This window comes from Podarcis bocagei (genome assembly GCF_964188305.1).
Source record: "Podarcis bocagei genome assembly, chromosome: 2".
Classification (NCBI taxonomy): Eukaryota; Metazoa; Chordata; class Lepidosauria; order Squamata; family Lacertidae; genus Podarcis; species Podarcis bocagei.
The window spans coordinates 20,128,383-20,140,413 of NC_138126.1; the positions used below are offsets into that span (position 1 = coordinate 20,128,383).

A 12,031-nucleotide genomic window follows, 5' to 3' on the forward strand; every position below is an offset into this window, starting at 1 on the left:
ACTTTAGCTAATGGGGTCTCCTGCTGCCACTGCACTGTGGGACCACGTTTTCTGTTCTCATCCTGAAGCAAAGTTCTTAACCCGAGGTACTATTTCTGGGTTAGTGGAGTCTGTAACCTGAAGCGTATGTAACCTGAAGCGTCTGCAACCTGAGGTACCACTGTACTGACAGGCAGTGACTCTTCAGGAATTCAAGTAGGGTTTGCATCTAGCCCTTGCTAGAGATGACATGTCGATGGGTGACCTCTGTTGCCATATATTCTGCTGCTGCGCGCTCCTCACCAGGAGCAGATTTGTGCAAAGACCTGTAATTAAGCAAATAAACGTTTGGGGTGCTTAATGCTCTGAGTGCAGGAAGGGAGAGTGTATGAATAATCTTCCCATAAATTAATTCCTCTCTCTTCTCTCCTTCTCCAACTGACGTTCATCTTCATCTTACTGCACCCAGGACTTGTGTTGTTGAGAGGGGGAAACCAAATCAGTGCTGAGATTATTGTTGCTGTTCTTTCAAACTTCTCCGAGAGCTTCCTGCAGCAGGAAGTAGCTCTGCTTCCTGGAGTTATTGGAGAGATTTTTTGGTTGTTGTTTTCTGCGGGTGGGGCCACATGCAGTATCAGAGTTCATTGCAGAACAGGAACTGTAGAAAATAAACCAGTGAAGTCGGTTTGGTTGGTTTTTACTTGAACAAACATACAACCTTTATATTACGTTCTTTATATTGAAAAAGAAAACAATTATTAATTATCTGTTATTAATATTATTATTAGCCACCCTCAGGGCTGGATTTAGGTTTGATGAGGCCCTAAGCTACTGAAGGTAATGGGGCCCTTTATATGTCCAGCTGTCCTTTGTCAACAACAAATTGTCGCTGTTTTTGTTGTTGAATATAGGCTGTATGGAAATTTATGGAGCCAATAGGTACCGTATTTTTTGCTCCATAGGACGCACCTGACCAAAAGACGCACCAAGTTTTTAGAGCAGGAAAATAGGGGGGGGGGGAATCTGACTCAAATGTTGTACTAAACTATTTAAAACAGCAAAGTGGGTGGCTTCTGTCCACTTTGCTGCTTTAAAGCGAGCCACGGTATGAAGAGATTGGAAAAAGTACACACATTCCATTATAATGTAGCTGTTTTCATTATCACTGTGTAGCCTTATGAGGCTTTGCCCTCGGGTGGGAAAAATATTGCGCCTGGGAAAGGGAAGTGGGAGTCAACAGACACTCAAGGAATAGTTTCGGAGAAAAAGGTTTTATTTCTACCATCCATGAACTGGTAGAAGGAGCAAGTGTGATAAGTCACAAAAAGCATGCACGAAGTTCACAATCATGTGCACAAGCATATATACCCCTTTCCAGTTCCCTCCTCCTTTCTCCTCCCTCAGGAGTCTTGCCTCATGTTGAGGTTCCTGAGCATGTACAGAAAGCTGTCTTGGAACTATTGTGGACTCTTGGCAGGAAAGGGGGTGAGGGGGTTTTCAGAGTGTTCCCGTTGTTTCATTCTTGTGCTTTGGCGTGGTTCCCGGAGAGAAAGCAAGTTGCAATGTGGTTCTGAGAAAGGCCTGAGAAGACAATGGGCTCTGTTCTCTACCTTGTTGCAATCTTTTTAGTTACAGCAAGCGGAATGTTTCTGATGCTTAGCTGCTGAGAAAATGATTTTGAAAAGCTTTGAGAAGCTTTGAGCCTGCTTTGGTGGGGGGTGACTTCGGGCCTAGGTGAGGTCACCTGTCCTCACCTTCCTTCAACTGGGAAGTCAGTATTGGCAGCAGTCACAAAAATTAAAATTTGAGCATTTTACTGTTATTAATCAAGAATATTAATAGTCAGGGAGAGAAACCAGGGCTGTGCAAATGAGAAGTGCTTGGAGTATGGAGGAACAGCAAAGAGATCAAATGATTGTGCTCCAGTTCCTAAATCTCTGAAGTTTTCTCAAAACAGGCATGGTTGTTTTGAAAGGAAGATTCAAAATGGGGTGACTCAGCAAAGAACTGAGGAGGAAAAGAGGGCAGATAAATAGCTTCCATTCAATAACAAGAGAACACAATGTTTTTGGTTTGGTATAGGTGGACTGTACTTGTAAGAATTTGTATAATGAATTATAGATTTGGAGTGGAATATCAGTGCCTCTTTTCAGCAATAAAGATTAGCTGCTAGGAACATGGTCCACACACACACAGGATGTCTGGTTATGGCTGTGCAGTTTAGACTGTTCCTGAGCCAGATGCCTGCTCAGTTTTAGCTGAGCTCACTATTACTGGTTTGTGGAGATGCTTTGCATGTATTTATGACTATTTCTGCAAAACTGCTACTTGAAGAAATCCCCAAACTTAATATTTTTAAACTTCAAATGGAGCTCAGAATCCAGTTAGGCAATCTTTTGCAGTTGAATTAGGAGGCACTGAGAGACAGCAATTTGCTGCTCCCCACCCCCAAAAGAGCAGCCCAGGAACACACAGCCTTCCCTCTGCTTGCAAACCTTGTCGGAGCTTCAGGGGAAAGCAAAGGCTATAGGCAGAGCACCGTGGCTCCTCCCCCCATCCCTGAAGAGTACCCCATCAGCGCAGGGCAACAGCGATTTGGCTCCAGGGACCACACATTCGCTCCATAAGACGCACAGAAATTTTCCCTTCCTTTTTAGGAGGAAAAAAGTGCGTCCAATGGTGCGAAAAATACGGTATCTAAAGCCATTTGCACATAACAAAAGATGGACATCATAGGAGCCGATGCAACACAAAATACTGTTGCTGTATGTAGGTTTTATTTTATTTGTTTTTTATCTTATATTTTGGAAATGTACATCCAGGGTTTTTTTTTTCCTTTAAATTTTTTGGGGCCCCCAAGAGAGTGGGGCCCTAAGCTATAGCTTGTTTTGCTTATACGTAAATCTGGCACTGGTCACCCTTCACCAATAGATCCTAGGGCAGCTCACCACAAGTTAAAATTTCGTATTAAAAACAATTGAAACAAATTATGTAAACAAATGTTATTGGTCCCTTTGGCTACAGCCAAAAAGCAGAAAAGGGAAGAGGTGAACAAACAATCTTAGAAGCATGTTAAATTAGATGTGATAAAATCCTCATAATACATAGAGCTTGTATTGAGCTGTTTGACTGAGCAAGACAGAAGATACTTGAGGGTGACAAATGAGCAAATGGATTTGAGTATTTAGCCCTTGGGTTTTCATACAGCTTACATATAGTGTTATCCCCAACTGAATCACATCAGCAGATGCTGAATCACTGTTCTCTAGGAATATTTTTGTATCCAACCAGTGGCGTAGCGTGGGTTGTCAGCACCCAGGGCAAGGCAAGTAATTTGCGCCCCCTAACCCGTGGATTTGCGCCCCCTAACCCTAACCCCCAGATGTTGCGCCCGATGTGGCCGCCCCCCCTGCACCCCCCACGCTACGCCACTGTATCCAACATCCAGAATTTTAGTTTTCATTGTCTGGAACCTCAGAAATGCAAACGTCAGAAATGATTTTGAAGAGATATGGAGGGTGTTCGTAGAACTTGTATTGTTAAAACGGAAAGGGGCTAAACTAACGCAAGAGCTGTCAAAATTCTGGGAGTTTGGAGAGTTATAATGGAATGGTCTCAGTGGTGGGATGCACATTTTCATTATTTATGTATGGTTACTTATTGATTTGATGATGCTGCTGATGCTGATGCTGATGATGATAATAATAATAATAAAAAATGTTGCTGAAGACCATAAAAAATTCCTTCCAGTAGCACCTTAAAGTATCTTGTTCAGATACCAAGTATCTGAAGAAGTGTGCATGCGCACGAAAGCTCATACCAAGAACTAACTTAGTTGGTCTTTAAGGTGCTACTGGAAGGAATTTTTTTATTTTGACTATGGCAGACCAACACGGCTACCTATCTGTAATAATAATAATGTTATTTATACCCTGCCCTTCCCGGTTCAAAAACCGGGCTCAGGGCAGCTAACAACAAATGTAAAACACTTAATTGTAAAAGCAGCATAAAATACAATATAAAAACATGAGTAACAATAAAAATCAAAAATCAATTAGATAATCCCCAGGGTTAGCTGGATGAATTGGTCCTACTTGGGAGAATTAGCTGTGGGGTCTCAGAGCAGGTGATCTTCATAAAAGGGGAGGGGGAGGGAAGAGAAGGGAAATAAAATATCAGGCTGAATTCAAATTAAAGGCCAGGCGGAATAGCTCTGTCTTACAGGCCCGACAGAAGGAGGTTAAATCCTGAAGGGCCCTAGTCTCCTGGGACAGAGCATTCCACCAGGTCAGAGCCATCACTGAAAAGGCCCTGGCCCTGGTGGTGGATAGTCTGACTTCCTTAGGGCCCAGGACCTCTAAACTATGGTTATTCATGGACCTTAAAGTCCTCTGAGGCGCATACCAGGAGAGGTGGTCCTGTAAATACGAGGGCCCTAACAACAACAACAACAACAACAACAACAACAACAACAACAACAACAACAACAACAACTTAAAAAAGGGAGGGGAGGGAAGTTGAGGGGAAAGTACAGTAGATTTGTAAAGACCTTGTTTTTCTGGCTAAAATGTTTCTAAAAGTTGGGGGGGTAAATTTTGGTGCATGTCCAGCCTCTGTTAGAGGAATTTGCTCACTTGGAGCTTCCTAATTAATAATAATAATAATAATAATAATAATAATAATAATAATAATTCATTCATTATTTATACCCCGCCCATCTGGCTGGGCTTCCCCAGCCACTCTGGGCGGCTTCCAAAAAACATATTAAAATACTGTAATCCATCAAACATTAAAAGCTTCCCTAAACAGGGCTGCCTTCAGATGTCTTCTAAAAGTCTGATAGTTGTTCTCTTTGACATCTGGTGGGAGGGCGTTCCACAGGGAGGGTGCCACTACTGAGAAGGCCCTCTGCCTGGTTCCCTGTAACTTGGCTTCTCGCAGTGAGGGAACCACCAGAAGGCCCTCAGTGCTGGACCTCAGTGTCTGGGTAAAACGATGGGGGTGGAGACGCTCCTTCAGATATACCAGACCAAGGCCGTTTAGGGCTTTAAAGGTCAGCACCAACACTTTGAATTGTGCTCTGAAACGTACTGGGAGCCAGTGTAGGTCTTTCAGGACCAGTGTTATGTGGTCTCGGCGGCCACTCCCAGTCACCAGTCTAGCTGCCGCGTTCTGGATTAGTTGTAGTTTCCGGGTCACCTTCAAAGGTAGCCCCATGTAGAGCGCATTGCAGTAGTACAAGCGGGAGATAACCAGAGCATGCACCACTCTGGCGAGACAGACTGTGGGCAGATAGGGTCTCAGCCTGCATTCCAGATGGAGCTAGTAAACAGCTGCCCTGGACACAGATTTGACCTGCACCTCCATGGACAGCTAAGAGTCCAAAATGACTCCCACGCTGCGCACCTGCTCCTTCAGGGGCACAGTTACCCCATTCAGGACCAGGGAATCCTCCACACCTGCCCGCCTCCTGTCCCCCCAAAACAGTACTTCTGTCTTGTCAGGATTCAACCTCAATCTGTTAGCCGCCACCCATCCTCCAACCACCTATGTTGTTGGCCTGCTTCACTGGCTCTTGCTGGATTAAAACATGACTGAGAGGTGAGGGACCATGCAGTTGTTTGGACACAAGAGCCACCTTGAACTCTAAGAACCCTCAGTTTAGAAGCATGCTGGACCATCTCAAAACATCTATTGCAAAGGAAACTTGTCATTTTATTAATGTTAACTGCATTACTATTTCTTCTCAGCTTTTCCAGTCCAAATAAAAATTCCAGGTCTCAACCCGGAGATAAAAAAGGGGGTTGCAAACATCGTGCAAAGCGAAGGGAATGTTATTTTCAGACTAATAATAATTTTATTATTTATACCCTGCCCATCTGGCAGGGTTTCCCTAGCCACTCTGGGTGGCTTACAACATATCTAAAAACATAATAAAAACATCAATCCTTAAAAACTTCCCTAAATAGGGCTGCCTTCAGATGTCTTCTAAAATATGATAGTTGTTTATTTCCTTGACATCTAATGAGAGGGCGTTCCACAGGGCAGGCGCCACGACCGATAAGGCAGTGAGGGAACTTCTTGCAGTGAGGGAACCACCAGAAGGCCCTCAGCATTGGATCTCACCGTGTGGGCAGAACGATGGGGGTGGAGATGCTCCTTTGGGTATACTGGGCCAAGGCCATTTAGGGCTTTAGTGGTCAGCACCAACACTTTGAATTGTACTCAGAAACATACTGGGAGCTAATTTAGGTCTTTCAAGACCGGTGTTATATGGTCTCGGTGGCCGCTCCCAGTCACCAGTCTAGCTGCCACATTCTGGATTAGTTGTAGTTTCCGGGTCACCTTCAAAGGTAGCCCCACGTAGAGCACATTGCAGTAGTCCAAGCGGGAGATAACCAGAGCATGCACCACTCCGGCAAGACAGTCGGCGGGCAGGTAGGGTCTCAGCCTGCATACCAGATGGAGCTGGTAAACAGCTGCCCTGGACACAGAATTGACCTGCGCCTCCATGGACAGCTGTGAGTTCAGAATGACTCCCAGGCTGCGCACCTGGTCCTTCAGGTCCTTTCTCTTGAGATGCATCTGGGGAGACGGGGCCAATTGGCAGACCCTCAGCTAGCTCCAGCCCACCGGCCAACAGTCGGGTGAACTCCAGTTCTTGGAACAGCATCAAAACTGCAACTCAAGCCTCAGAAACCTTTAGAGACTGAGCACACAAGCCAGCAGAGATAAGAAGTCCTTGCAACGGAAAGGCAGACAGAGGCATATGTAAGCATATTTACAAGCATTTCTTTTTTTTTTTTTTTAGGATTTAAAATCTTCATTTTATTCCAACGTCTAAAAACACATATACATTATCAGTAAAACAAAGCGAAAAAGAAAAAATGAAAAAGAAAGTTATACATAATCCGTAATCAAACTCCAAACTATTTAAATGCCAAGTCATTATACAAGTTTGTTACATTACTTAACTTCCCACCACCACGACGTGACCTATATCTAAACCATATATTCAGCAGTGCTTTTTGCTAATCGTCATGTTTTTACCTCACGGTTTTTATATTATACCTACTGTGATTTTGATGTTCCCTAGTATCGTCTCCATGTATGAAAAGAATTTATTCCAGTCATTAATAAATTTGGTATTTTTCTGATGCCTGATCTTCTGTGTCATCATTGCTAGATCGATATATTCAATTAGCTTGGTTTGCCAGTCCTTAATTGTTGGAATATTGGATTTTTTCCAGTTCTGCGCTAGCAGTATCCTAGCGGATGCTGTTGCATACTGAAATAGGGTTTGGTCATCTTTCTTGATCTCATTTCCCACCATTCCCAAAAGGAATGCCTCGGGTTTTTTGGGGAAGGTGTATTTTAGAATTTTTTTTAGTTCATCATAAACAGAGCCCCAGAACTTCTTCACTTCATCGCAGGACCACCACATATGGAGAAAATCTCCCTCTTTCTTTTTACATTTCCAACATGTCTTGTCTCCGGTTTTATACATTTTAGCTAATTTTGTTGGGGTGATGTACCAACGGTACATCATCTTTTCCATATTTTCTCGGAGTCCAACACACGCTGAGAATTTCATATCCTTATTCCATAGCTTTTTCCATTTTTCGTATTCTATGGGGTGTCCTAAGTCTATAGCCCACTTGATCATAACCTCTTTAACTTCTTCATCCATAGTATCCCAATCTAGTAGTTGGTTATACATTTTGGTTAGGAGTTTGGACTTTCCTTCTATTATTTCTAACTGGAACTTGGACTTGTTCTTACTCATTCCGGCTTTTTTATGTTCTTTCCATAAGGAATTAATTTGGTGGAATTGTATCCACCCCGTTAGTTTATCTTTTAATTCTTCGTACGATCTAATTTCCCATCCTTTCTCAGATCTTTTCAAAAGATCAGCATATGTCCACCTTGTACCTTCCATATTTAATCTCTTGATTGTTAGAATATCGATGGGTGACACCCACCATGGGGTGTCTTTTTCAATCAGATTCTTACATCTATTCCACACCTCCAACAACGCCCCTCTTACAATGTGATTAGAAAAACCTCTGTGCACTCTCCCTTTATCGTGCCACAGGTATGCATGCCACCCAAACCTAGCATCGAAGCCTTCCAAGTCCAGTAGGTCAGTGTTATCCAAAACTATCCATTCCTTAACCCAACAAAGGCACGAGGCCTCATAGTATAATTGTAGGTTCGGGACCGCAAACCCGCCTCTGTCTCTTCTATCAGTGAGCAGCTTATATTTGATTCTGGCCCTTTTACCCTGCCAGATGAATCTAGATAGGGTCCTCTGCCAGTCCTTAAACATTGTTGTGCCCCTAATTACTGGAATGTTTTGAAATAAGAATATCAATCTTGGGAGGATATTCATTTTGATGGCAGCCATTCTCCCCTCCCATGAGAGGTATAGTCTACTCCAACTGTCTAGGTCTTTTTTACATTCTCTCCAGGTTCTATTGTAATTATCCTCTACCAAATTTATATTTTTCGTGGTAACCCAAATACCTAGGTACTTGACCTTTTTTGATATCTTTATCCCCGATTCTGACTCAATTTTATTTTTTGATTGTTCGTCTAAGTTCTTTACCAACATTTTTGTTTTCGTTTTGTTTAGTTTAAACCCAGATAGCCTTCCAAATTCTTCCATTAAGTCCATAACTATATTTATCCTTTCTTGAGGTTCTTCTATTGATATTACTAGATCGTCGGCATAGGCCTTTACTTTATATTCCTTTTTACCTATCTTAATCCCTCTTATTTCCGATGTTTCTCTGATCTTATTCAATATAACTTCCAGAACCATGATAAATAACAGGGGCGACAGTGGACATCCCTGCCTTGTACCTTTTGTAATCATAAATGAGTTTGTCAGATTACTATTAATGATAAGTTTCGCTCTTTGGTTTGAATAGATCGCTCTAATGCCTTCCAAAAAAGGCCCTCTTATACCTACCCTCTCCATACACTTAATAAGGAATTGCCAAGATACATTATCAAAGGCCTTTTCGGCATCTATGAAGATTAGGGCGGCAGGGATATCAATCCTAAGATCCAAATATTCGATTATATTAACTACGTGTCTTACGTTATCCTTTATCTGCCTACCGGGCAGGAATCCGGCTTGGTCTTTATGAATCGTTCTGTTCAAGTATTTCTTTAATCTATTCGCCATTATTCCTGCAAAGATCTTATAATCGTTGTTGAGTAGTGATATTGGCCTGTAGTTTTTTATATTAAGTATATCTGAGTCTGCTTTGGGTATTAATGTGATATGTGCCTCTCTCCACGAATCGGGAATTTCTCCTCCTTGCAAGATGTTATTGATTACATTACAGAGTATCGGGGTCAAATATTCCTCTAGAGTTTTGTAATACTTTTCAGAGAGGCCATCCGGGCCGGGAGCCTTTCCAGGTTTCAATTTCTTGATTGTATCCCTGACCTCTTCCACCGTTATAGGCTCATTTAGGAATGTCTTTTCTTCATCTGACAGTTGTTCCCCTCCATTCCTTTCCAAATACTTTCCTATCTCAATTATGTCTTCCTCCACCTTCTTTTTATATAGGTTTTCGTAATATTGAAGGAACTTTCCCTTTATCTCATTGGGGTCCTCTATTATTTGATCTTCCAGTTTAATTTTATTAATCACCTTTTGTTTTTTCCTTTTCCTCAGTTGCCACGCTAGCAACTTGCCGGTTTTATTTGCCAATTCAAAGTACTTTTGTTTCATCGTTTTTATTCCCCACTCTATCTCCTGGTTCAGCAACGTTGAGTATTGGGTTTGTAGTAGTTTATAAATTTGTTTAGTCCTCTCATCCCCAGGGTTTGTTGTTAATTTTTCCTCTACTTCTTTTAATTGCTTAAATAATTCTTCCTTCTTTGCCTCTCTCAAATTCTTTCTGTATTTGTTCTGTTGGATCAGGAAGCCTCTAAGGACTGCTTTGCTAGCATCCCAAACCACGTTAATTTTAGTTTCTTTGTGAAGGTTATGGTCAAAATACTCTTTCAAAATGTTCTTTGCCCTACCTGTAATCTCATCCCGTTCCAATAAGTAATCGTTCATTCTCCATCTGTATGGTCCTGATGGTGTGCATTTTATTTCCAGAAAGATTGGGTTGTGGTCAGACAATGTTCTAGGCTCTATTATGCACCTCAACGATCTTAACGAAAGCTCTCTGGAGACCCAGATCTGGTCTATTCTGCCCCAGCTCTGGTGTACTCCAGAGAAATGCGTGAACTGTTTTCCTATTGGGTTTTTATACCTCCAGATGTCAATAAGGTCTAAATTTTCTTGAAGGTCATCAAAGGTTTTTGGAAGTTTCCCTTGCTTCCCTTTCCTTCTTTTTTCACTTCTGTCTATTTCGGGTTCGGGGACTCCGTTCAAGTCACCTAGTAGGATTAACTTATAATTTTCTAATTCTATTAATATTTGTTCCAATTTTTTAAAGAATTCGGTTTTGTTTGTATTGGGGGGCATAGACTGATACCACGTTGAGTTTTTCCCCTTGGTAGGTAATTTGGATCCCTAAGATCCTCCCCTCCTCATCTTTACATATTATTTTTGGTTCCAGTTTCTCTTTAGCGTAGATTACCAACCCTCTCTTTTTGTTCACTTCTGAATTAATAAACTCCATTCCCAACTTTTTATTAATCAATATATGTTTATGTTTTTTGGCTACGTGGGTCTCTTGGCAGCAAACCACATCACATTTTTTGCTTCTCAAAACTTTCTCTATTTTATTTCTTTTTAATTTGTCATTTAAACCGTTAACATTCCATGTTAAAAAAGTTAAAGACATTATTAAAATAAAATGTCACGTTTGTGTCTAGTTTTCAGTTCCTTGTTTCTTCCTCTTCCTCTGTCTCCTCCTCTTCTGCTACACCTTCCCCCTCTTCCATCTCACCCTCTCCCTCTTCCTCCCCCCTTCCGTGTGAAGATCCTTTAGGACTGGTGCTATATGGTCCCAGCGGCCACTCCCAGCCACCAGTCTAGCTGCTACATTCTGGATTAGTTGTAGTTTCTGGGTCACCTTCAAAGGTAGCCCTACGTAGAGCACATTGCAGTAGTTCAAGCGGGAGATAACCAGAGCATGCACCGCTCTGGCGAGACAGTCCGCAGGCAGGTAGGGTCTCAGCCTGCATACCAGATGGAGCTGGTAGACAGATGCCCTGGACACAGAATTGACCTGCGCCTCCATGGACAGCTGTGAGTTCAGAATGACTCCCAGGCTGCGCACCTGGTCCTTCAGGTCCTTTCTGTTGGGATGCATCTGGGGAGACGGGGGCCAATTGGCAGACCCCCAGCTAGCTCCAGCCCACTGGCCGGCGAACTCCAGTTCTCGGAACGGCATCAAAACTGCGACTCAAGCCTCAGAAACCTTTAGAGACTGAGCACGCAAGCCAGCAGAGATAAGAACTCTTTGCAACGGAAGGGTGGACAGAGGCATATGTAAGCATATTTACAAGCATTTCATTCAGCATTAGGACAAAGGAAAAACATGTCCGCTTCCCTTCGTGTCCAAGCAAAAGCTATATGCAACGGAAGTTCCCAGCAGGCTGTGCTGGAAGTCAACAGACATGTGACATACAACAACTCTGCATGCCTGTTCTAAAGGTGGAACGGAACAATAGCCTAACACTTTCTGTTTGAGTCAGTGTCTCATAGGAGCAGACTCTGCCTGAGTTGGCACCAGGGTCTCCTCCAACGGGAGAGCGTGAGGCTTCCTTGCTTGGGGGAACTGAACTCAAATGCTGGTCTTTCAACAGAGCTGATGCCCTCAAACTGCTTCCCATGGTTTTGTGCAATTCACAAGAAAATACACTTCAAGGCCACTTGGTTTTTTAAAAAATGGTACAGTCAGGAGGGTGTGTGGAGGTTTCCTTTGGGGGGGGTGATATCAGAGGATGTGCATTGCACATGGCCACCATCTTAAAAAGCATATGGCTAGAAAAATGAAAGGAGCAGTCCTTCAAGGCAGAAAGGCATTTGTTTCAGGGTTGCATTCATGAGGAAAAGAGTTCCCATTTTCCATTT

At 42.7% G+C, this 12,031-nt stretch overlaps 2 protein-coding genes across 5 annotated transcripts in view; both read left to right on the forward strand.

Moving 5' to 3' along the window:
- Positions 1 to 12,031, forward strand: part of LOC308580708 (vomeronasal type-2 receptor 26-like) — a gene marked incomplete at its 5' end in the record, with an annotated part of 196,714 nt that overhangs the window by 101,150 nt on the left and 83,533 nt on the right. The gene's annotated exons all lie outside the window — the stretch shown is intronic.
- Positions 1 to 12,031, forward strand: part of LOC308581066 (uncharacterized protein) — a 123,245-nt gene that overhangs the window by 1,249 nt on the left and 109,965 nt on the right. The window lies entirely within an intron of this gene.